The 25,540-nt window shown below is 35.9% G+C and overlaps 1 protein-coding gene across 7 annotated transcripts in view; it reads left to right on the top strand.

The window, feature by feature from the left end:
- The window catches only part of ANKS1B (ankyrin repeat and sterile alpha motif domain containing 1B), a gene marked incomplete at both ends in the record, with an annotated part of 1,159,914 nt that overhangs the window by 503,690 nt on the left and 630,684 nt on the right, over positions 1-25,540 (top strand). The gene's annotated exons all lie outside the window — the stretch shown is intronic.

Here is a 25,540-nt window from a genome sequence, read left to right as displayed (position 1 = left end):
ATTAACATTGTGTCTCCCAGGCTTCTTCACTGTAAACTTATTCTCTATTTTCTGTAACTTACAAGCATTTGTGGAAGAGTACTTTGAAACTATATTAATATCCCATTTACTACAAAACATTCAATTTTAAAATTTATTTATATGTATTTGTTTAGACCCATGTTTTCCTATTTTAGTCAATGAGTTTTACAACATTACTCTCATTATTTGTTTTGATACTTAAATAATTCCTGATTTTGCCAAAGGGAGCCCTCCTGTGTCCTTTTCACATATCCCCATCATTCTTGGAGTACTTTCTTACTTTTGGGAACAATAAGATATTCTAAACTTATATATAGTTTTCCAGTCCCAGATATGGAATCAGCCATTTCGCCAAGAAACCCTATTTAGTGGAAAATGGTAGTTAGATGCCAAGATTTACGCACTAGGTATATTTATTACTGTTAGGATGTCACCACTGCAAGACCCTCTCAGTGCACCGAGCTAGGAAATATTTACATGTTTGGACAATATGTATATATATGTATACATGTGTATATACAAGTATATTTATGTATATGCATCTATATTTATATACCCATCTTTATAGATATTGAAATTCATGAGTTCATAGTGATACTGTGATTTCAGTGTGAACACCACAGAATTCATTTTCATATTTATAATTTATTTTCTGATAGTTAGAAACATGACCTCCATTATCCGTAATGTATTTAGTTATTTGATCTGGTTCCTAACACCATTTAGGGCTATCCCCATATGTATACACCAGCCTCACCCCATTTGGATTCTGCCTCCCCGTGCCAGCCCACCCCCACATAGATGCCATTTCACGCTGCTCAGGGTGTGTCACACACCTTGTAGTCCACCCTCCCCTTACCTTCTGTGTGCTCTGACTCTCTGCTTTGTGCTGAGCCTTGGTGAGTCCCCTCTTCACTCTGGCATTGCTTTGACTCTTCACCCCAGCTGCCCTCCACACACTGTTGAGTTGTGTGACACCCAAGCCAGGCCTCTCCTCTGTGGGGCTACCCTCCTCACCTTGTGTAGGTTTTGTCCCCCAGTGCCAGATTCTCCCTCTGGGTGGCAAATGATCTTTTTACACTGTCAACCTGATCATGTTATTCACCTTTGTAGAATACTCCTAAGATGCTTATTACCTCATGGTAACATCCAGACTCCTCAATAAGGCATTAATCCATTTATCGTCTTGTACTGTACTCCTCTTTATGACTACCATCCCCTGCATGCAATCACACTGAACTCTTACAACTCCTGAAAGGAAACTTGTTCTCTCACACTTTCTAACACAGTCTGGAATATGTTTCCTTCTTTCTATTCCTAGTTAACATTTACTCTTCCTTCAGGATAAGATCACCGAATTAACCCTTCCTTACTCCATCTCCAGTGAGATGCGCTTATCCATTCATCCATTTCACTCATATTTGCTGAATGAGTGCTATATACCAGACTTCATGCTAGGTACAGGAAATGTAACAGTGAGTCAGACAAAAAGAGGTCCCTGCCCTCAAGGAGCTTATGTTCCAGAGAAGGTCGATATACAATGATCAAGTAAACAATAAGTAAAGAATGTAATTTCAGATTGTGATAAATACTATGAACTAACTAAACAGAGTAAAACAGAAGTTGGAGGAGTAGCCAGTACTTTAGAACAGAGAAGGCCTCTCTGAGGGTGATGTTTGAGTTGGAACATGAATGAAGAGAAACAGTTAGCCATGCAAAGAGTCAGAAAGAGAATGTTCCAGGGAAAGGACATATCAATACAAAGGTCCTAATGATGAAATGAACTTGTGATAGAGGAACAGACAAAAGGCACGTGTATTAGGGGAAAGTGCTTTGAGATGAGCCTGCAGAAAATGGGGAACTAAGTAGGTCTTTGTAAAAATTGTAGATTTTACTCCAGGTGCAATTAGAGGCCATTGAAGGGCTTAAGCAAGGATGCGACATGATTTCATTTACATTTTTAAATGAAATAGAGAGCAAGCAGAAGTAGGGGAAATAATTCAGATGTTTTGTAGTCATCCAATAGAGAAAGTGCAGTTCTTGGATCAGGGTGGTGCAGTGGAGGTATAGAATAGTGAATGGTTTTGAGACACATTTTCAAAGTAGAACCCAAATATTTGCTGTTCTGTTGAATTCAGGGGATATAGGATGTGAATCAAGCATTTCTCGGTTTATGGCTTGAGCCACTGTGAAAATCATAGTGCTATTTACTGAAATAGTGAGGTCTAGGTGAAATCAAGGGATTTTTGTACAATTTGTTTTGTTTTGGTGTTGCTGGGGGTGGGGAGCAAGAGTCCAAGAGTGATTTTGGCTGCATAAAGTTTGAGATACCTTCTAGATGTCAAGTAAAGGTAAGGTTTTCTAGTCCTTCCACTATGTTCCTTAAGCATTATGTGTATACTTCCATATTATTTTTATATGGGTATTATAAGAGTCTATTTATGCAGCAAAAAAGATGAGAAAATTTTATGGAAACCATATTAATTACCTTACTATTTATAAAAGCAAAAATTGCAAATGATCCCCCACTATGTGAAATTTTTCTTCTTTGATTTTTGGTGTTTAGCAAAGAACTTGACAATAAATATTTGCTGAGTGGACTCAGGGATAACTGATGTAATTTAACATGACTTCTTAGGAAAGTTGTATGAGACAGGCACCAAACCATATTGCTATTTTACTTAAGATTATTTTTCCCTCAAACATTTCTTGAATATCAGAAAGACACTTTAAAACTCTCTTACATCTTCCATTGGATTCCATAAAAAATACAACAGAGATATCAACACAAACAGGTATCTACATAATAATTGCAGTTATACATGAAATAATAAATTAAGAGGATCATTAGATTAGTGAAAACATATGAGAAAAGACTATTTTAAATAAGTTTAATTACATAAACAAACACTAGACAATGCACTCTAACAAAATAGTGACAGTGATTAATAGCAACTTTAGAAGAGATATTTTCTTATCTTCTCATCCTTACACATCCTCTTTCTCTTTCTGTCAGAATAGTTAACCAATGATTGGCTCAGCAATCATTTCTCTATTAACTAACAAAATGTTTGAAATGATAGAGACACTGGCTGTCAATATTTCAAACTTAATCTTAGAGACACTAGCATTTACTTAACATAAAAGCCTCAAAAGTAATCCTGAAGGAAAAGGTAAATAGTCTTGACTACATAAAAATTAAAAGCTACACTGCATCAAAAAACCCCAATTAAAATAGGAAGCAAGTAGCAAATGAGCTAGAGATATTTATAGTAAATATAAACAAACTGTTAATACTCTAATAGGCGAAGCACTCTTACAAGACCATAAAGAAGACTAATACATCTGTGGGAAAAAACAAAGAATATGAATAGATGATTCAAGAAAGAAAAAGATGAATATCTAATAAACATAAGGAGAAATGTTTTAACAGCCCTACATATCAAAGAAATTCAAAATTAAATTATAGCATTTTAGATTAAAAAATGGTTAAAACTTTTTAAAAAATGAAAATCCTATGGGACTTCCCTGGTGGTGCAGTGGTTAAGAACCCTCCTGCCAGTGCAGGGGACATGGGTTCGATCTCTGGTCAGGGAGGATCCCACATGCCATGGAGCAGCTAAGCTCGTGTGCCACAACTATTGAGCCTGTGCTCTAGAGCCTGCAAGCCACAACTACTGAGCCCACGTGCCGCAACTACTGAAGCCCACACACCTAGAGCCTGTGCTCCACAACAAGAGAAGCCACTGCAATGAGAAGCCCGCACACTGCAACGAGGAGTGGCCCCTGCTCGCTGCAACTAGAGAAAGCCTGAGTGCAGCAATGAAGACCCAACGCAGCCATAAATAAATAAACAAATAAATTCATTTAAAAAAGAAAGTTTGTTGTTAAAAAAAAAATCCTATGGTGAGTGTAAGGTGAAGGCATGTAGTATAGGCATTCTCATAAACTAATGGTGGAAATGTTTCTATAAATCTTCCTGGTAATGTGAATCAAGAGCCATAAAAAAAATTTATTCTATTTTTAATCTAGTAATTTCTCATCCATACCAATGAAATGCTCAGAATGAGAGAGAAATCTGTGAAACATATTCATTGCAGCACTATTTTAATAGCAGAAATTGGAATGAAAATTTTTCTGTTTGAATGTAAGATAGAATATTGAAAGATTAAATTATTTTTGAAAACTAATTTAATCACATCAGGAACTAACATGGTAACTCTAAAAATATAGTTTATTTTACAGTTAACAAATTTAGAGTCTGTATCTATTGATTACTTGCAAATTTGTAATAAATGTGTGCTCATATATGTGTGTATAAGTATCTATATAAAATGAGTGATTTAATTTTTTCTTTATTCTGTGTGTGTATGTGTGCATGCATGCATGTGTGCACGCATTGTTCGAATCTGCTTCTGCTATCTGTACAGGAGAAAAAAATTATCCAAATCAAATAGGAAGTGTAAAACTCAGATTGCTTCTTCAAGTGCTATACCATTTTTCCTAAGCCTGTTCATTCACTCCCTAGCTAAAAAACCCTTAAAGTAGGTTTGATCACTATTGCTTGATCAAATGTAAAGCCATCAAACTCACTAGGCGTTTATGACCAGGCCCCTGTCTGTTTCTAGCGTGACACCTTGAGCCTCTCTCCTCTTCTCTTCTCTCTACACCCATACCCCCATCCCAACTCTAGGGTCATTTTATTTCCTCCAAAGCACCATGCTCTTTCCAAACATATGCCATGTTTCTCCTCCAAACTCTTCCATTCTCTATTTCTTACTCCTTGCTCTGGCTTTTTACCTTTTACTCATTCTTTAGGACTCACTTAGACATCCCTTGCTCAAGGTTGCCCTCTCTGACATCCCACAGTGAATAAATGCCCACTGTCATCTCCTCATTCCTATACGTGAAAGGTACTTTACAATTTTCTGTGGAAAGAATGGCTAAAGAAGTTGTCAGAAATAAGCTTTGTGAGCCTAAAAATATTTAGTCTTCAAGAAAAAGTTTAAAAAAGTGGATAATTGAAAAAACTCTAAATGTAACGATAACTCAAAGTTTTCTTTAAACGGTTTAAAATTTGATTTAACTCATGTGCCTGTACTCTCTCCTGTCACTATAATTTTTTTTTTCTGAATTAACCGCTCCTGTGTACTGGAATGTTTATCATGATACTTTATGAATTTTTAAGAATAAGGGACTTCTCCCACTCCCACCCTGTAAGCGGTTTATTGTTGTCCATCTTTTTACCTGACACTGAATTTGAGGGTTTGGTATTTTCAAAAATTGTATTATTTTTAATCCATTTAATCTGTTTTGCTCATCTTCAGCTTTGAGTTATTTGGGAATATATATGTATTGAGTGCCAGGTCACCTAATGACTAATTTCCTTACTCACTCTGCTGTCCACATTTTAAAACTCTTTTAACAAGCGAGCTTCACCAAAATCAAGCAATAGTCATTAAGTTACAGAAGCAAAATTTTGTGGAAATCTAATCTTACCTAGAGAAATAGTACATGAAAATTAGTGTTGTCTGATGAAGAGCTTGTAGCTAAAAATATGCAGTGTGATGTGATGGAAAGAATACTTACACTAAAAAATGCATAAAGAAAAAGTCATCCCTCAGTTTTAATTACCATTAATAATTAGACTTTTTCTACACACATATATTAATTTTAAAAATTTATGTCATAGTGTGTATATTGCTTTGTAACTTATTTTTCAACCTAAAGGATATATCCTCAGATTCTTTCATTACATGAAATATCATTTTTAATGCTTGCTTATGTGTCCATGATTGGTTAATTCACCAAAATGTTCTAATCTTATGTCAGGAAAAAAATATTCTTTCATTTGTTTCCTTGCTAGATAAAGTACAGTCTATAGGGCATGGTACTGGTGATAGATACTCTCTAAATCCCTTTCCTTCTTCAGGGATCCTTGGATGGAAACTGTGTCAAGGATGGGAAATTTTCAATGAGTTAAGAAATAAAAATGGAGACAGAATCCACTGCAGATGAGGGTCTCTTTTCCTCTGGCACTTTTGCTAAGGTTGTTTGGTCCAGGAGTCCCATGGTTTCTGAGGCCAACTTCACTGTTATGCCTGGAAATAGCTTAAAAAGTGGCCTTTGAGGACAATGTCAGCCCCAGCATCTGAGACAAAAGAGAGGATATCATCATTAAAGTCACAGGAGACAACTTAGTCTTTAGTGTAGCCCAGGGTGCCCTCCCTTTTAAGGGGTCCCTCTGACATCTGCTAATTAGTATATTCTCCAGGTCAGATCCTTGATAAACATTGTGACAGTAGGGACTTGTAAGGTCATGCCATCAGACATGGATCAGCTTATCCACAGCCTTGGCAGTGTCAGTGGTCAGTGGATGCAGTGATGATATTTTGGGCAACACTATAGCCATCATACAAGCTTGCCATCCTTGGACTTACATGGGCAGTGATAGCATGGGCTATGGTCATTGGTCCCTTCACAATGCTAAAGTTGTTATAAATGACCTTGGCAGGGGAGGCAAGCAAAGCAGTTGGTGTTACAGAAAGCATTGCTATCAACCTTGAGGGAGTTATCACAGTTCTCATGGTTCCTTATAATCACAAACACAGGGACATTGATAGAGTGGCAGAGATGATGACCCCCTTGGCTCTGTTCTTTAGGTGTGCCTCAGTCTTCTCCAGGGTGTGAAGATACCAGTGAAAACCACCATATACTTAGCACAAGCATTATTCTTTTTTCGGTTGTTGGGATCTTGCTTCTGGAAGATGGAGATGGGCTTCCCGTTTATCACACAATTTTGGTTCTCAGCCTTGATCATGCCCTTCTACTTGCATAGAAGAGTTATACTGGAAAGTGAAGAAGATGTAGTCTATAAAGGGTCACAAGTGATGATAATATCCATGGCACATTATAGTTATATAGGTTCTAATGTATTTTCCAGGTAATCCTTAAGATAGGACAATATTTGATGACATGGGGGATTTTAACACTGCTGCTACTAGCACAATTAGAATATCCCAGTCATTTAAGAAAGAAAGAAGAAAATGAGGAAGGGAAGGAAAGGAGGGAAGGAGAGGGGAAGGAGAAGGAGGAAGAATAAAAAAATAAATAGAAAAAAGCAAAACAAAAATAAACATTATAAAATAAGATGACAGAAGTGAGACTAAACAGGACAGTTACATTTAGGAAATGTAGTGTTAAAGAGTTCCATTTTGAGAAAAGATTGTTGCATCAAAATGCAAACTCTAAAGTACGATGTTTGAAAGTGACACATATTTTAAAAAGTAAAAGAAAAATACTAAAAACTTAATGTGGAAAAGCATTTATTATGTGCAAAATGAAATGTAGTTGTCAAAAATATTTAAAACAGACAAAGTAGAATTCTAGATAAAATGCATTAGGAGGAAGCAGAATTTTTTATATTGATAAAGTACATACTCCATAATAAACATATAACAATCACAAACCCTATTTCCCTGCTTATAATATTACACTGAAATAAATACACCTCCCTCAGGTAGCAACTAAAATGTCACTTCCTTAAATAAGCTGTTCCTTATACCCCAAGTTAGATTAGATCCCTCATTCTGTGTCTTCCTAGCATGCTCTAGTTTTTCACAGCACTTTTCACCTTTCCACTCCATGTCTGTCTTGTTCCCTAGAATATGAGGTCCATGAGGGAAGGCACTGTGTCTGTCTTTTAGTCAATATTGCTTGGTACTCTTTAACCTGGTAAGTGCAGAAGATGATAGAGCCAAGCTTGAGCCGTCCCAGCAGAGAAATTATTTTCCACTGATTTTTCTCTGTGTTTAGTGAGCCACTGCATCAAGGAACATTGATACCCAACTTTATGTTTTGTTTGGGTTTAAAATGTATCTAATGACCAACTTCTTTCTCCAGAGTTGCTATCTGGTGCATGCTATTCAAACTTCTAACAACCTCCTAACTTTCTTCTTGATAAAGTCACCACTGAGGTTCCTGGACCTCCTAATAAATACCATCCTTTATAAAATTGTTTATCCACAGGGGAGTAATAGAGATTATTGGGAGTGTGCTTTCTCCCCAGCTCCATGATCCATCAGTGCCTTGAGTCCTCATTTCTCCAAATCAGGGATGGGTAGCTGTTTAGAGAAGTTCTACCAGGGCCTCTGTCACTTACTTCCCATCAGAGACCCCCCTGACAGCTTTCTGCTTTAGGCACTCCTTACAGTTTCCAGAACAGCTATTTTAAATACTGATAAAATAAGTCTATGTGCTGTATTTTCTTCCAAACTGACTGACTCCCACTTTCTCTTAAACACTCACTCTGCAAAGGGTAATGTATCAGTGGGGTCCTGCCACTGTCCTCTCCATTTAATTTAGTGATTCTGACAGTTGTTAAGAGATCTGTATTATGCTTTAACTTATCAGTGTCTCATCTATGCTAAATGTTGCAGTAAGGGAAGACAACAAATATTTATCACTCCTTTACCCTGAAGTCGGCATTATCTTGGTGCTTCATTTACATTATCTCAATTAATCCAGACGATAATTATCCCTATTTACATATGCAAATACTGAACTGTAAATACCAGCACTAGGATTTGAATCTAACTCTGCCTTGCTCCAAATCCCATTCTGTCTTTTTAAAATGTTTTATTTTAATTTTTGGGGACACACCACGCAGCATGCGGGATCTCACTTCCCCGACCAGGTATTGAACCCATGCCCCCTGCAATGGAAACAAGGAATCTTAACCACTGGACCACCAGGGATGTCACCCATTCTGTCTTGCTAATAGGTGTCTATAAGTTTTATCCATAGGAACGAGCAGGAAACATACAGGTGCTTTTGAATTTAGGACACTAATGAATTGAGTGCTCAATTTGCTCATTGATATAAGGATGAAGGAAGAGATTTTATAGTTAGAGACCATATCAGAATTTAATGCTTTTGTTTCTTTAAGGGAACTCCAAGCAAAGTTTATATATAACTCTTGCCAATTCTTGATTATTTAGAAATTGGTTACTAAGTTTATGGGTTTTAAAAAATACTCACTTTATATCCATATATTCCTTCCTGTCAGCCTTTCAAGTATTCTTTTGCCAGAGATGCGACAGGGAGAAAAGAAAAACTTTTATTAATGTGAATTTTGATAAATATTTTCAAAAATACTTAGCACAAAAAGGAGTTGAAATTTTTAGCTAAAATTAATTTGAATGCTTATTTTCATTTAAAAAAAATCTCTATCATCCTATGACATAAATTCCTATAACACTGATTACATTTTATTCCAAGGGAAGTTCTATGTACTTATTCTTTTTTTTTTTTTTTTTTTTTTTTTTTTTTTTTTAGGAGAGAAACATTTTTATTTGACATTTTTTTTTTTTTTTAGATGGGGAAATAATTTTTTATCAGTACACCAAAAATTGATATTCTAAAGGTAAAGGAAGATGTATCTACATGAAATAATATCATTAATATTAATTATATTAAAACATATATGGCAAAGAAAATACATACCAGTGCCTCCCCTACCACACACACAAAAGCACAGTCAATACAGACACGAATGCAAATTGAGACATTTGATATAATATGACAAAAAAGGGTTAATGCCTTTACTTTTTTTTTTTTTTTTTTTTTTTTTGGCGATAGGTATACCTGGTTTTAATTCTCACTTCTACCGCTTGGTAGCTGGATAGCCTTAGGCAAGTTTCATACCTCCCTGAAATTCACTTAATTCAGTCTGTAAAATGGCATAATAACTTATTATAGCATCCTTTTAGGAATTTTAAATCAGTTCTTGAAATAAAAGTACACAATATATAGACAAGTATGGATTCCTCAATAGGTGTTTGACCTTTCATTTCTCCAGTATCCCACCCGCATCAAATAAAGAAAAATACTTTTTAAAATTTACGAATATTTCATTGTTGTAAAGTTAAAGCCATAAAAATAATCAAATGGCCTACTATCATACCGTTAGAAGAAAAAAAAAAAGGTGTTCATGAGAGTTCCATATTAGAATACAAGTTTTCCTTAGGCACCTGTTTATGTATGCTATTCTGCTCTTTACAATAAATAATTAAATTTAAAAGACTTAATTCCTCACTTTTAAGACCTTATTAGTTTACAAATTACATATTGACCTATGCTAAATTTTATACCGACCCACGCTAATGAATTCAGTACAGAAAACAAAAAACACTGCACTCAAGCAAACTACATATATATATATATATATATATATATATATATATATATAACTTATATGAGAATTGCTACTCCAGCTTTCTTTTGGTTTCCATTTGCATGAAATACCTTTTTCCATCCCCTTACTTTCAGTCTGTATGTACTTATTCTTAAAACTTCATGTCATCTTAAATTCATCCATGTAAGTACTTGTTGGTCACATCTTTCTGGTTGAAACCTTAACTTCTTTCTCCCTTCTACTATTTATTTACTTCTTGGTGATAACCCTTATGGCAGTTGCTTTTACAAATATCCTGGGGAAAACGTTCTTTTAAGATATCATTTACTTACCAAACAAACAAAAAAACATTATTTTTATTATATAGAAAGACATTTTGGGCAATTATAGAGAAAAGGTAGCATGGTGTAACGTGACGTGTATGCATTGCTTTGAAGTATTGAGAGAGCTAGATTCTAAAACTCTTTGAAATTTAGAGTGTCCTCTGAGAAGTTTCAATTTCCCCATCTGTAAAATGTGGTAAATAATATGTACTTTAGTAGAGCAATTTTGGTGTCTGCAGGGAAAAATATGTAGGATACCTGGCACAATGTGTATTTAATGAGAGCTACTATTAGTAAAGTAATGATGTAAATTAAGAACTAAAAAGCAGAATAATTTTTGTTAGAATAAAATGCAGTGCATACCACACCTTTATTTGTTAGCATCAAGGCCTGGCCCCACCCAAGAGCCTATAGGCTCCAGGGCTAAGATGCCTCAGTCCAAAGAACTAACTGGGCAGAGACACAGCCCCACCCATCAACAGACAGGCTACCTCTATACATGCCCCTTGACATGGTCCTGCCACCAGAGGGCCAAGACCGAGCTCCACCCACCAGTGGACAGGCACCAACCCCTGCTACCAGGAAACTTCTAGACCAACTTCACCCACCAGGGGGCAGACACCGGAAGCAAGAAAACTACCATCGCACAGCCTGCATAATAAGTCTGCAAATACAGGCCAAACCCTACCCTAGGACAAGCTGACCCCTGGCCCTTGGGTGTTGAAAAGGGAGTACACTACTGAGACCTATTGAGTTCTCCTACAGAAGGCCACTTCTCTAAGTTTGAGAAATGTAACTAACCTACCATATACATAAAAATACAGATAGCAACATAGACACAATGAGATGGAAGAGGAATATGTTCCAGATGAAGGAACAAGATAAAATCCTGGAAGAACAACTAAGTGACATGGAGATAAGCAGTCTACCTGAGAAAGAGTTCAAAGTAATGATCGTAAAGATGATCCAGTAACTCAGGAGGAGAATGTATGTACAGAGTGAGAAGTTAGAAGTTTTTAACAAAGAGACATTATGAAGAACAACCAAACAGAGTTGAACAATACAATAACTGAAATGAAAAATACACTAGTAGGAATCATTAGTAGACTAAATGAGGCAGAAGAGTGAATCAATAAGCTGGAAGACAGAGTAATGAAAATCACTACCACAGAACAGAAACAAGAAAAAAGAATGAAAAGAAATGAGGACAGTTTAAGAGACCTCTGGGACAATATCAAGTGTGCTAATATTCGCATTGTAGGTGTCTCAGAAGGAGAAGAGAGAGAGAAAGGGTCTGAGAAAATATTTGAAGAGATAATAACTGAAAACTTCCCTAACCTGGGAAAGGAAACAGTCACTCAAAGTCAGGAAGCACAGAGTACCATACAGGATTAACCCAAAGAGGGACACACCAAGATACATTGTAATCAAAATGACAAAAATCAAAGTTAAAGAATATTAAAAGCAACAAGGGAAAAGTAAAAAATAACATTTCGGTAACTCTCATAAGACTATCAGCTGATTTTTTAGCAGAAACTGCAGACCAGAGGGAATGGCACGATGTATTTAAAGTAATGAAAAAGAAAAGTCTACAAACAAGAATACTTTACCCAGCAAGGCTTTTGTTCATATTTGGTGGAGAAATCAAAAGCTTTACAGACAAGCAAATGCTAAAAGAATTCAGCACTACCAAACCAGCTTTACAACAAATGCTAAAGGATCTACCCTAGGCAGAAAAGAAAAAGCCACAACTAGAAACAAGAAAAATTATAAAATGGAAAAGCTCACCAGTTTAGGGTTAGGGTTAGGGTTAGGCAAACATACAGTAAAGGTAGGGACTCATCCACACACAAAGCTAGTAGGGAGGTTATAAGACAAAGTAGTAAAATCATCTGTATCCATAATAAGCAATTAAGGGGTACACAAAACAACTAGATGTAAAATATGATACCAATAACAGTAATCGTGATGGGATGAGAGCACACATGTGGGCTATTTTAAATGCATTTGAAATTAAGAAGTCAGCAACTTAAAACAATCATGAATATATATAGACTGCTATATTAAAACCTCATGGAAACTGCAAATCAAAAAACTATAGTAGATATACAGATGAAAAAGAAAAAAGGAATTGAAACATAACACTAAAGATAGTCATCATATCACAAGAGAAGAGAACAAAGGAAGAAAGGGGGGAAAAAGACCTGCAAAAATGAAACCAAAACAATTAACAAAATGGCAATAAGAATATACATATTGATAATTACCTTAAATGTAAATGGATTAAATGCTCCAACAAAGAGACATAGAGTGGCTGAATGGTACACAAACAAGACTCATATATATGTCTGTAAGAGACTCACTTCAGATCTAGAGACACATACAGATTGAAAGTGAGGGGATGGAACAAGGTATTCCATGCAAATGGAAATCAGAAGAAAGCTGGAGTAGCAATATTCATATCAGACAAAATAAATTTTAAAATAAAGATTGTTACAAGAGACAAGGAAGGACACTCTGTAATGATCAAAGTGTCAATCCAAGAAGAAGATCATATCAATCATAAATATATATGCACTCAACATAGGAGCACCTCAATATATGAGCCAAATGTTAACAAACATAAAAGGAGAAGTGGAGGACAATAATAATGGAGGACTTTAACACCCCACTTACATCCAGATGAAAATCAGTAAGGAAACACCGGACTTGAAAACACATTAGACCAGATAGACTTAGTTGATATTTATAGAGCATTCCATCCAAAAGCAGCAGAATACACATTCTTTTCAAGTGCACATAGAACATTCTCCAAGATAGATCACATGCTGGGCCACAAAACAAGCCTTGGGTAAATTTAAGAAAATTGAAATCATATCAAGCATCTCTTCCACATCTCTTCTCTTGCGCGTCCGGAGCCTGTGCTCCACAGCAGGAGAGGCCGCAGCGGTGAGAGGCCCGCATACTGCAAAAAAAAAAACCAAAACACAATGATCTAAAACCTATGGGAGGGACTTCCCTGGCAGTCCAGTGGTTAAAGACTTCGCCTTCCAATGCAGGGGGTGTGGGTTCAATCTCTGGTTGGGGAGCAAAGATCCCACATGGCTTGTGACCAAAATACCAAAACATAAAATGGAAGCAGTATTGTAACAAATTCAAAAAAGACCTTAAAAATGGCCCACATTAAAAAAAAAAATCTTTAAAACCTATGGGACACAGCAAAAATAGTTCTAAGAGGGAAGTTTATAGTGATACAAGCTTACTTCAGGAAACAAGAAAAATCTCAAATAAACAACCTAACATTACACCGAAAGCAACTAGAGAAGAACAAACAAAACCCGAAGTTAGTAGAAGGGAAGAAATCATAAAGATCACAGCAGAAATAAATGAAATAGAGACTAAAAAACAATAGAAAAGATCAATGAAACTAAAAGCTGGTTCTTTGAAAAGATAAACAAAATTGATAAACCTTTAGCCACACTCATCAAGAAAAAAAGGGAGAGGACCCAAATCAATTCTATCAGTAAAATCAGAAATGAAAAAGAAGTTACAACTGACACCACAGAAATACAAAGAATCATAAGAGACTACTACAAGTAACTATATGCCAATAAAATGGACAACCTAGAAGAAATGGGAAAATTCTTAGAAAGGTAGAATCTCCCAAGGCTGAAGCAGGAAGAAATAGGAAACATGAACAGACGAATTACCAGTAATGAAATTGAATCAGTAATTTTAAAACTCCCAATAACCAACAGTCCAGAACCAGATGGCCTCACAGATGAATTCTACCAAACATTTAGACAAGAGTTAACACCTCTCCTTCTCAAACTATTCCAAAAAATTGCAGGGGAAGGAACATTTCTGAACTCATTCTGTGAGGCCACCATTAATTACCCTGATACCAAAAACCAGACAAAGATATCACAAAAAAAAGAAAATAAAAGGTCACTATCACTAATGAACATTGATGCAAAAATCCTCAAAAAAATACTAGCAAAACCCACAGATCAATCATTGTGATACACCACATTAACAAATTGAAGAATGAAAACCATGTGATCAACTCAATAGATACAGAAAAAGCTTTTGATAAAATTCAACATCCATTTATGTAAAAAAAAACACTCCAGAAAATGGGCATAGGGGGAACATACCTCAGCATAATAAAGACTATATATGACAAACCCACAGCTAACATCATACTCAATGGTGAAAAGCTGAAAGTATTTCCTCTAAGATCAGCAACAAGACAAGGATGCCCACTCTCGCCACTTTTATTCAACATAGTTTTGGAAGTCCTAGCCACAGCAATCAGAGAAGAAAAAGAAATAAAAGGAATCCAAATTGGAAAAGAAGAAGTAAAACTGTCACTGTTTGCAGATGACACGATACTATACAAAATCCTAAAGACACTGCCAGAAAACTATTAGAGCTCATCAATGAATTTGGTGAAGTTTCAGGATACAAAATTAATGCACAGAAATCTGTTGCATTTCTCTACACAAACAACAAAAGATCAGAAAGAGAAGTTAAGGAAAGAATCCCATTTACCATCGAATCAAAAAGAATAAAATACCTAGGAATAAACCTACCTAAGGAGGCAAAAGACCTGTACTTCAAAAACTATGACACTGATGAAAGAAATTGAAGATGACACAAACAAATGGAAAGATATGCTGTGTTCTTGGACTGGAAAAATCAATATTTTAAAAATGACCATACTACCCAAGGCAGTCTACAGATTCAGTGCAACCCCTATCAAATCACCAATGGCATTTTCCACAGAACTAGAATGAAAAATTCTAAAATTTATATAGAAATATGAAACACCCTGAGTAACCAAAACAATCTTGAGAGAGAAGAATACAGCTGGAGGAATCAGACTCCCTGACTTCAGAGTATACTACAAAGCTACGGTAATCAAAACAGTATGGTACTGGCACAAAAACAGGTAGATTGATGGAAAAGGATAGAAAGCCCAGAAATAAATCCATGCACTTATGTTTAATCTATGACAAAGGAGGCAAGAATTTACAATAGAAAAAAGACAGTCTCTTCAATAAGTGGTCCTGGGAAAACTGGACAGCTACATGCAGAAGAATGAAATTAGAACATTCTCTAACATGATATACAAAAATCCACTCCAAATGGATCAGAGACTTAAATGTAATAATACTGGGTACTATAAAACTCCTAGAGCAAAACCTAAGAAACCATAAACAAAACAAAAAGACAATATATGCAAATTGGGAGAAAATTGGGAGAAAATATATGCAAACAATGCAACCGTCAAGGAATTAATCTCCAATTGGTAGGAATTGTAAATTGGTGCAGCCACTTATGGAGAACAGTTTGGAGATTTCTTTAAAAACTAAAAATAGAGTTACGATAGGCTCCAGCATCCCAACTCCTGGGCATATTTCTGGAGAAAACTAATCTAAAAAGATACATGCACCCCAATGTTCATAGCAGCCCTATTTACAATAGCTAAGACATGGAGGCAACCTAAATATCCATCGACAGCTGAATGGATAAAGAAGATGTGGTATATATACACAGTGGAATACTAGTTAGCCATAAAATAATGAATAATGCCATTTGCAGCAACATGGTTGGACCTAGAGATTATCATATTAAGTGAAGTAAGTCAAACAGAGAAAGACAAATACCATATAACATCACTTTTATGTGGAATCTAAAAAAAGTGATATGAATGAACTCATTTACAAAGCAGAAATACACTCACAGATATAGAAAACAAACTTATGGTTATCAAAGGGGAAAGGTGGGGGGAGGGATAAATTAGGAGTTGGGATTAACATACACACACTCTCTATATAAAATAGATGAACAACAGGGACCTACTCTGTAGTGCAGAGAACTATATTTGGTGTATGTATATATATATATATATATATATATATACACTGAGTATATATATTGAATATATATATTGAATATATATATTGAATCACTTTGCTGTACACCTGAAACTAACACAACATTGTAAATCAACTATACTTCAATTAAAAAATAATGAAACAAAATAAAATTGGATGAGAGAAAAACTAAACACTGTAAAAGCAATCAATCTAATTAGAAAATGGACAACAGACATGGAGAGACATGTCACTGCAGAGGATATACAGATGGCAAATAAGCACATGAAAAGGTATTCAAATTTATTAACAGATAAGGAGAAGCAAATTAAAATAACAATGGGATGTCACTGTACTCCAATCAGAATGGCTAAAATCAAAAATAGTAACAACACCAAATGCTGGCAAGGATATGAATGGTACAACAAATCTGGAAAACAGTTTGGCAGTTTCTTAAAACATTAAACACATTACTACCGTACTACCCAGCATGTGCACTCCTGAGAATCCATCCCAGCTATATAAAAACTTATGTTCACCAAAAGAACCTGTGCATGAATGTTTATAGCAGCACTATTCCTAATACTTGAAAACTGGAAGCAAACCAGATGTCCTTCAGTGGGTTAATTAAAGTGTGGTACATCCATAACATTGAATACTACTCAGCATTAAAAAAAAAAAAAAAGCTATTGATACACACAGTTTGGATGAGTCTCTAGAAAATTACTATGCTGAGAAAAACCAATCCCTAAAGGTTACATGCTGTATGATTCTATTTGTTCATCATTCTTGGCATGACAAAATTATAGAAATAGAGAACAGATTAGTGGTTGCCAGGAGTTAAGGAGGAAATGGGAGCAGGAGAGAAGTAGGTGTGGCTGTAAAAGGGTAACAGGAGGGATCCTTGTGGAATTGTTCTTTTTCTTGGCTGTATCAATGTCTATATCCTGGTTGTGATGTTGTACTATAGTTTTAATTATCTGTGGGGAAAACCAGGAAAAGTGCACATGCAATTTCTCTGTATTATTTCTTACAACTGCATGTGAATCTACAATTATCTCCAAACAACTAGTGTAAAAAATTAAGTTGTAAAAATAAAAGCAACATGCACCTTTATTTGTAAAAAAATTTTCTTTCACTTACACAGTGATATGAACTTCCCATTTGGGCTGCTCAGAACCTGTCTTCTATAATCCATTGCATAATTAAACTCCTGCTGTTCTTAAACTGAAGCAAATCATTAAAAAATTTTTTTTAAAGAAACTAAATTTGGGAAATAAAACTGGCCTTATTTTTAATTTTGGACACATTTGAATTTGACTTGAGCATCTTTGAAATACTAATGCATAGATATTTGAAATGCCTAATTCAAAAAATACTTTTTGCGAGATGGTCATGACTATTTTAATGCTGGGGGAAGCTTCTATAAGAGTAAACCTCATGGTTTAGAGATCAAAGGCTCTCCAGTTCTTCAGTGTCTACACTGACTCCAGAGCTACTTAACACTTGTATTGAATAAAACTAGAATAAAAATCACAGCTTTTATTACCCTTTCATGGCTGCATGTAGTCTTTCCAATTAAAGTTTGAATACGTTGTATGACAGGGGTCAGTTTTCTTACCTGAAGATAAGTTCTATATCTTTAGAAAAAGTCTTAATCATATTAACTATTATATCCATGATAAAAAATTGTACCCCATTTTAAAGTTTTTTTCCTTTCACTACAAAGAAAGAAAAATATAAACTGTTTCCAATTTGCATGACATCTATAATAAAAAGTTTAATAGTATCTACCCTTTACTGAGCTATTGTCTGCACTCCATCAAATCCCTTCTTTATACTGTTTTAAAAGTGATCAAGACAGAAAAATATGAGAATTCTAACTCAACATGTTGAACTGATCCCAACTATTTGCATCTTCTCCACCCTTACATGCAATTAAAATGGTAAAATAAATATAAAAATAAGAATAAATCCATAGTAGTGATGAAAAGCAGGGAATGATGCTATTAGAGGCATTTGGGAACTTTTGAAAGATAAAAACAAATGGCTGAGTAATATTCCATTGTACATATGTGCCACATCTTCTTTATCCATTCATCTGTCGATGGCGAAGGGTAAGCTGGGATGAAGTGAGAGAGGGGCATGGACTTATACACTACCAAATGTAAAATAGATAGCTAGTGGGAAGCAGCCATATAGAACAGGGAGATCAGCTCGGTGCTTTGTGTCCAACTAGAAGGGTGGAATAGGGAGGGTGGGAGGGAGACGAAAGAGGGCGGAGATATGGGAATATACATATACGTATAGCTGATTCACTTTGTTATACAGCAGAAACTAACACACCATTGTAAAGCAATTATACTCCAGTAAAGATGTTAAAAAAAAATGGTGTTGGATTTAGGCAGGGATTAGTCCCAACAAGTAAAACACCTCAACAGCTTATACATGGAGCAGTTGACTTTATTTTCCTACCACATGGTAATAACTCTCTCAGTAAGGTGAAGTCAGGTGAAGCCCCTACTGTGGGAACTGGAGTAGGAGAGAGAAATGAAGCAGTATCCTAGGTAAACAAAAATGGTTTACCAGGAACACCAGATATTTGAGGAAAATTAGCAACCAAAAAGAGAGGAACCAAGATCAACAAATAAAGTAAATGACCTCTGAGAAAAACAAAAATTAATGCCAGAGAAAGATTGTAATCAGTTTCCTCAGAAAGATTTGGGAGATTATTGAACTCAGAAAATTAGGAACAGGTCATTTTTTAATGGAAAACAAGTTATTTTTTTAACTTGGAAAATAAGAAATGTTATTAAAAATTAAAAATAGGATCATCATACCTAAAGTCATAATAATATGCCTAAATGTTTCATGCCTTAATCTAATTTGTTCTGATGTATTCCCCAGAGCCTAGAACAGTGCCTGACACATGGTTGATGGTCAGTAGTATTTTTTGAATAAATTATAGTAAAATAATAACACCAAATAGTAAAATATCCCAGAATATAAAACAAGAAAGATCAAAGAGATTCAATATCCATTTAATATGAACTCTAGACGTAGGAGAAGAAGCCACAACAGTTATTAAGAGAGTGTGGTACTAGCACAGGAATAGATCAGTGGGAACACAGTAGAGTCCAAAAATGTAAACCCAGTCTATATTTGGAAATTTAGTATATGATAAAGGTGGCATTTCAAATCAGTAAAGAAATAAGTGATGGTATTGGGACAGTAGGCTATCATTTGGTGGAAAAAATACTTAGAATTAAATTTGTCACCATGTACCATATACACAAAATATTTCAGGTTGATTAAAGTTCTAAAAATACTACTGGTCTAGCTTCCCATTTTTACCACCCCACCTCATCCCCATTTTAAAAAGTATAAGAAGGCATCTAATTTTATTGCCACTGACTTGACAGGACATTGTTTTGTGTTGATATAATTTATCAGTGGGCCAGTGTCTAGGAAGTCTGTCATCTCCATGTATTTCTACTGATGCCACTTGCTAATCTTCTGACATTCAGCTGTTTTCTCTGGGAACTCATTTTGAACCTTGGTTTTGCTTGGATAATTTAATATTAAATTTGATAATTTAATATCAATAAAGTCAACAATATTGACTTTTGTTAGCACCACGTTTTCTTTGTGCTGACACCACTGTATCCCTGTAGTCCTATTTGACATTTTTTTAAGGAGGTTGATGAGGTCCCTTTATAATTAAATTAAATGAATTCAAATGACTTAAAATCCACTTAAATCCAAGTAAGTGGATTTTTTTAAATGTCCATTAGTTTAAATAATTTGAAAATAGCAGAGGAAACATAGAAGTGGATATTTGAAACTTAGGTTTCAATCCAGAGAAAATTTGGAAATAAATGTACACATTACCTGAATCTCATTCTAGTTAGGAATTTTGTGTTCTCATCTTATTCATATGTGAATCATATCTGTCTGGGTTACAGTAATGTTATGAAATTCTTAGTATTGCATCAGAATGTTGTATTTCATTTATATTTTGATACAGCATAAAGATATTCTTAGGAACTTGGTTCTGACTGATGAAGATAATCCAAAATAAGGGTAGAGGATGTGTGCTATCCTGTATGTGACACCAGTAAATTCACACATTAGTCCCTTTAAGGTAATAACTAAGCTGGCACTGGCTTCATTGATGTGGGACCAGTGCAGTCTCAATAGGCCCCACGCTAAGAAGGGCCCTATGCTTGGGGTGTAATGCTTTTGCATAGCTGTCTAAAATTCTTAATTCTTATCTCTGAATTTGTATTTTGTAAGTGAAGTCTGTGGGAAGATGGATCACGTGCTGGGGCTTGGAGCCTTGGCTCATCTGTGGTCCCAGCTCCCGCCATCTCCCCATATTACTAGGTAGGATTCTTGGCCACCTGACCCCCCAACCCTAGTGCTCCCAGCCAGCTCACCAACTGCTGATACAGCACTGAGACCCTGAGTGTGGGGATGGTCAAGATTGAGTATATGTACTGAGTTGCAGGGCAAAACCCCTGGGTGCCTGTGAGGGTCTCCGCTCATCCTGTTAAGTGTCCCTGTGCCCAAGGGAATACAACAGTAAGTGGCAAATAAAAGCACCATGACAGATCTAGAGAGAGACCATGGAATAAAGGAAAAACTTTTTTCCCTGCTTTTGGAACAAAGAGCCCCACATTTCCATGTTGTACTGCGTCCAGCAACTCCATGTAGCTAGCCTTGACTCACAATCATTCATGTGTCTACTCAGTTTCAGGTCCTCAGAGATATTCCCTAATCACTGCATAGCAGGGATCACCAACCTTTTCTGTATGGGACCAGAGAATAAAATAGGCTTTGTGAGTCCTATGGTCTCTGCTGCAACTATTCAGCTCTGCTACAATCGCATGAAATATAAGTGAATGAGCATGACTATGTTCTGATAAAACTTTATTTATAAACATTGCAATTTGGGTTTTATATAATTTTCACCTGTCACTAATATTATTCTTCCATTTTTTTCAACCATTAAAAGATGTAAAAAATATTTTTAGCTCACATGCTTTACAAAAATAGTCAGAAGCCTGGGTTTGGCCCATGATCTATAGTTTGCTATCTCTAGTTAAGTAAATATGTGTGGGAACAAGTCCTTTGGAAGCTAGAAAGATATGAGTGCTGGACCATGGAGGCAGGGGAGATATTTTAGAGGTCCCACTTATCTTAAACATTAAAACTTGGCAAATTCCACTAGTAATTTCAGTGAATTTGTGAAAACACTTTTTTTTTTTCTTATACTGAATGACTTAGCAGGATTCCATCAGAATAGTTTTTTAAAAACAGAATATATTAAAATGAAAGTTTAAACAAATATTCCAGACCCATCCTCTTTTATCTCCATTTTTAATATCACTACCATCTCTTTATTCTTTTCTCCCATTGCTATTATTTCCCCACACAGATATCTCTTTTTTAAAAATAAATTTTTATTTATTTTATTTATTTATTTTTGGCTGTGTTGGGTCTTCGCTGCTGCACGCGGGCTTTCTCTAGTTGCAGCGAGCAGGGGCTACTCTTCGTTGCAGTGCGCAGGCTTCTTATTGCAGTGGCTTCTCATTGCAGAGCATGGGCTCTAGGTGCATGGGCTTCAGTAGTTGTGGCACATGGGCTCAGTAGTTGTGGCACATGGGCTCAGTAGTTGTGGCTCACGGGCTCGAGAGCACAGGCTCAGTAGTTGTGGCACATGGGCTTAGTTGCTCTGTGGCATGTGGGATCTTCCTGGACCAGGGATCGAACCCGTGTCCCCTGCATTGGCAGGCGGATTCTCAACCACTGCGCCACCAGGGAAGCCCCCAGATATCTCTTTTTAATTCTGCCTCTGTCCTTTGTGTTTTGAGGCACCATCTACTTGTCTCTAGGTTTGAATACATGAACATTCCTTCCAATCTAAGCCCTTTGTGCTAACTACTTATGTAATCATGAGTAAATAATTTAAGTGAGCCACTGCATTCTGTGCTAGTTAGGATAAGTAGTTCTAGGGCCACCACAGGCAAACCCAGAATCTCAATAGTTTAACATAAAGGATGTTTATTTCAACTTCTCATAAAGCCCAAGTTGGGTTGAATGACCCTACTTCATCTTGCAACTACATCATCTGGAGAGTAAGAGAGGGATGGAGAAGGCTCACTTCTACTAACAGGTCAATCAGTGAGTTACATGGCCTCAACCTAAATGCACATAAGGCTGGGAAATAAAAGGGAACCTAGCTTGTGGTTTTGTTGAGCACTAAAATGATGTGTAAAATGATCCCTTAAAACAGGAGTTGGCCAACTTTTTCTCTGAAGAACCAGACAGTAAATATTTTAGGTGTTGTGGATAATATGGCCTGTGTCACAACTTCTCAAATCTATCATTGTAGTGTTGAGAGTAGTCAGAGACAATAAGTGAATGAATGAACATAGTATTCTAATAAAACTTTATTTTCATAAACAGGAGGCAGGCCAGATTTGGACCACAGGTCATAGTTTGCTGATCCCTTTCTTAGAGCATGACTAACATATAATGATTCTCATTTTTCATCATCTCAGATGCTCAGAGAACTTCGGGCAATGACTCCTCACTGCCTCAATGTTCCTGAAGCTGGCTAATGATAACCTATAGGCAGTTCTGAAGAAGCAAATAAGAATGAGGTCAGATGATCAATGGTTTCTTCCCTTTAGAATTTCCATTAGCCTGTCTCCCTTCCTCCAGATATGTTATTTGAAGCTATGATACAAGTGAGATCATAGTACTCTGTTCAAAGAAAGAAAGGGAAATATCATGTAGATTTGCATAACCGTATAGACTAAGAAGTCTATTCTGAGTCCCGATAGCATCCAAGCATATATCTTGTGTACTTCTGGTATAGGAGTGTATACATTTGTATTTCCCACAAAAATAACCTTATCATTTAGCATCTACCCAATTGAGAAATCTATGAGCCACCCTAGACTCCTCCCTTAAAATCAACCTACACATCCAATCAGACGCCAATATCTAAAGAGCTATAACCACATTAGCATCTCCTAAAAACATCTGCTATCTCCAACACTGTTGCAGCTGCTTTACCTCAGGACCCCATTATGTCTTGGCTGGAATTCTGTAACATCCTCCTAATTAGTCTCCCTTCCTCAAATTCTGCCCTTACCTGTTCATTCTCTAAACTGCTCAAAGGATTTTACTGAAATACAAACCAAACTATGAAACCCTCTTGCTTAGAAATCATCCAGTGGTTCCTTAAAATATTCAGGTTAAAGACCAAACTCCTTAATATGGCATTAGAGGCCTTTATGATTTGTCCCCCTGCAACATCCAATATCTCATGGCTTGAATCCATCACTACCTTAGCACACTCTGCTCTACAGCCATACTGAACTGTTTGCAGTTTGCGCTCTCCTTCTCCCCATCCTCTTTTGTTTGCTTACCACCTCTGCTTCATCAAGAATCAACTCAGCCATCAATCACCTGCTTGTGGAAGCCTTTCCCAATCCCCTCCATAAAGTAGAGTTTCACCTTTTATATTTTGTGTCCACTTATCATGACGCTTATCACTCTACTATACTATACTGACACATAATCCTTGGATTGCTTGTCTCTTCCCTCATGCACCATCCCTCCTCCCACTTCAAGTCTATAATCACCTGGAGAAGAGGGACAATGGCTTACTCATTTTATTCCTATCATACTGCTTACCAAGGTATCCACAATTTAGTATACACTCAGCAAATATTTGTACAATGAATTAATGCAGAAGAATAGTTTGTTTGCTTTTATGATTGCATAACAAATTGCGCTTTTCATGCATTTAAAACGTTGGGTGGTCAAAGTTCAGAAACGTATTTAAGACACATAAGTAAAGGAGTCATACATATCAGTTGGCTTGATCCTTGTAATGTTTATGAGAGGGAACATTATATAAATTTGGTCTGTTGCCTTTATACAAAGTGAAACAAAAGCAAAACACAACACAATGAAACAAAACCACAATGATGGACATACCTGTGTTTCCATTGCAGCCAGTGTCATATTCCATGCCTTTTAATTGCTGTTATATAGTCTAGTAGAAAGAACATTGAATATGAATTGAGATTCAGTACCCCCAAGGAGAGACATTTCATGAGAAACCAAGTCTGACATTGAACCCCAGTCTTTCATACTTCAAAAGCAACTGAGTCCTATGTGGGTACTAATTTGAATTTCATTACTGAGTTCATGTGTCATAATAATAAATGACTTACCCTCTTGTGTAACAATATATATGCCTTTCAACCTCTCCCATAAAAATAATGCAATGGTGAAAGTATAAAGCATATTATGATAATCTGCACACCTTATGTAAAAAAAGCTCTGTAAAATACATTTCAATTTCATTGTCTATTTTAGATTATAGACTAAGTGATGTGTACTTTATAAAAAAAAAAACATGAGCTGGAAGAGACAGGGTAACTTGAATATTCTGCAGGAAAATAATTGTGGAATTCAGTGATAAAATTAGCAAGTATTTTAGGGCAGTGAAAGTGTTAGTAAACCAAAAGTTTATTGTACTTTGGGGAAAGTAAAGTACAATAAACTATTACAAAGCGATTGTAGTTAATCTCTTATCAAGCATTACAAGAGATTGTTAATATTTCATTAATATGAATAAGAAGAATAAAAAGTAAGAAAACTTGGATTAATTCTTAGGAAATGTGCACAGTCCTGAGAGCCAAAGAGACTGCAGCTTTTCTGAAGGATGATGTTTGAAGCTCTGCTAAGCAGGAAAAAAAAAGTGAATATAATTAAAATTGTGGAAAAAACCAGAAAACTGCTCTAGGGAATAATCCATTACTGATAAAGGGTATAGAATATATCTGCTGTTACTCCATGATTTTACCTTTTGTGTTTAAATTGACTTTTCTTGCTATTTGGGGGTTAATTTAAATCCTTAAAAAAGAAGATCAAATTCCACTACAAATACCAAGTAGATTCTTAGATCCTGGAAAATGTGCTGTACAACTTTACTTAATTCTAATGATGAAATCCCAGCATATGGTACTTGGGGACAATATCTAATGCCACCAATTCCTTGGACTATATAGAGAATAAAAAAAAATGGAACTGCC

This window comes from Grampus griseus (assembly GCF_964374135.1).
Source record: "Grampus griseus genome assembly, chromosome: 11".
Taxonomy (NCBI): domain Eukaryota; kingdom Metazoa; phylum Chordata; class Mammalia; order Artiodactyla; family Delphinidae; genus Grampus; species Grampus griseus.
Note: the sequence above shows the minus strand (reverse complement) of the source record. Positions and strands in the feature narration are given on the sequence as shown.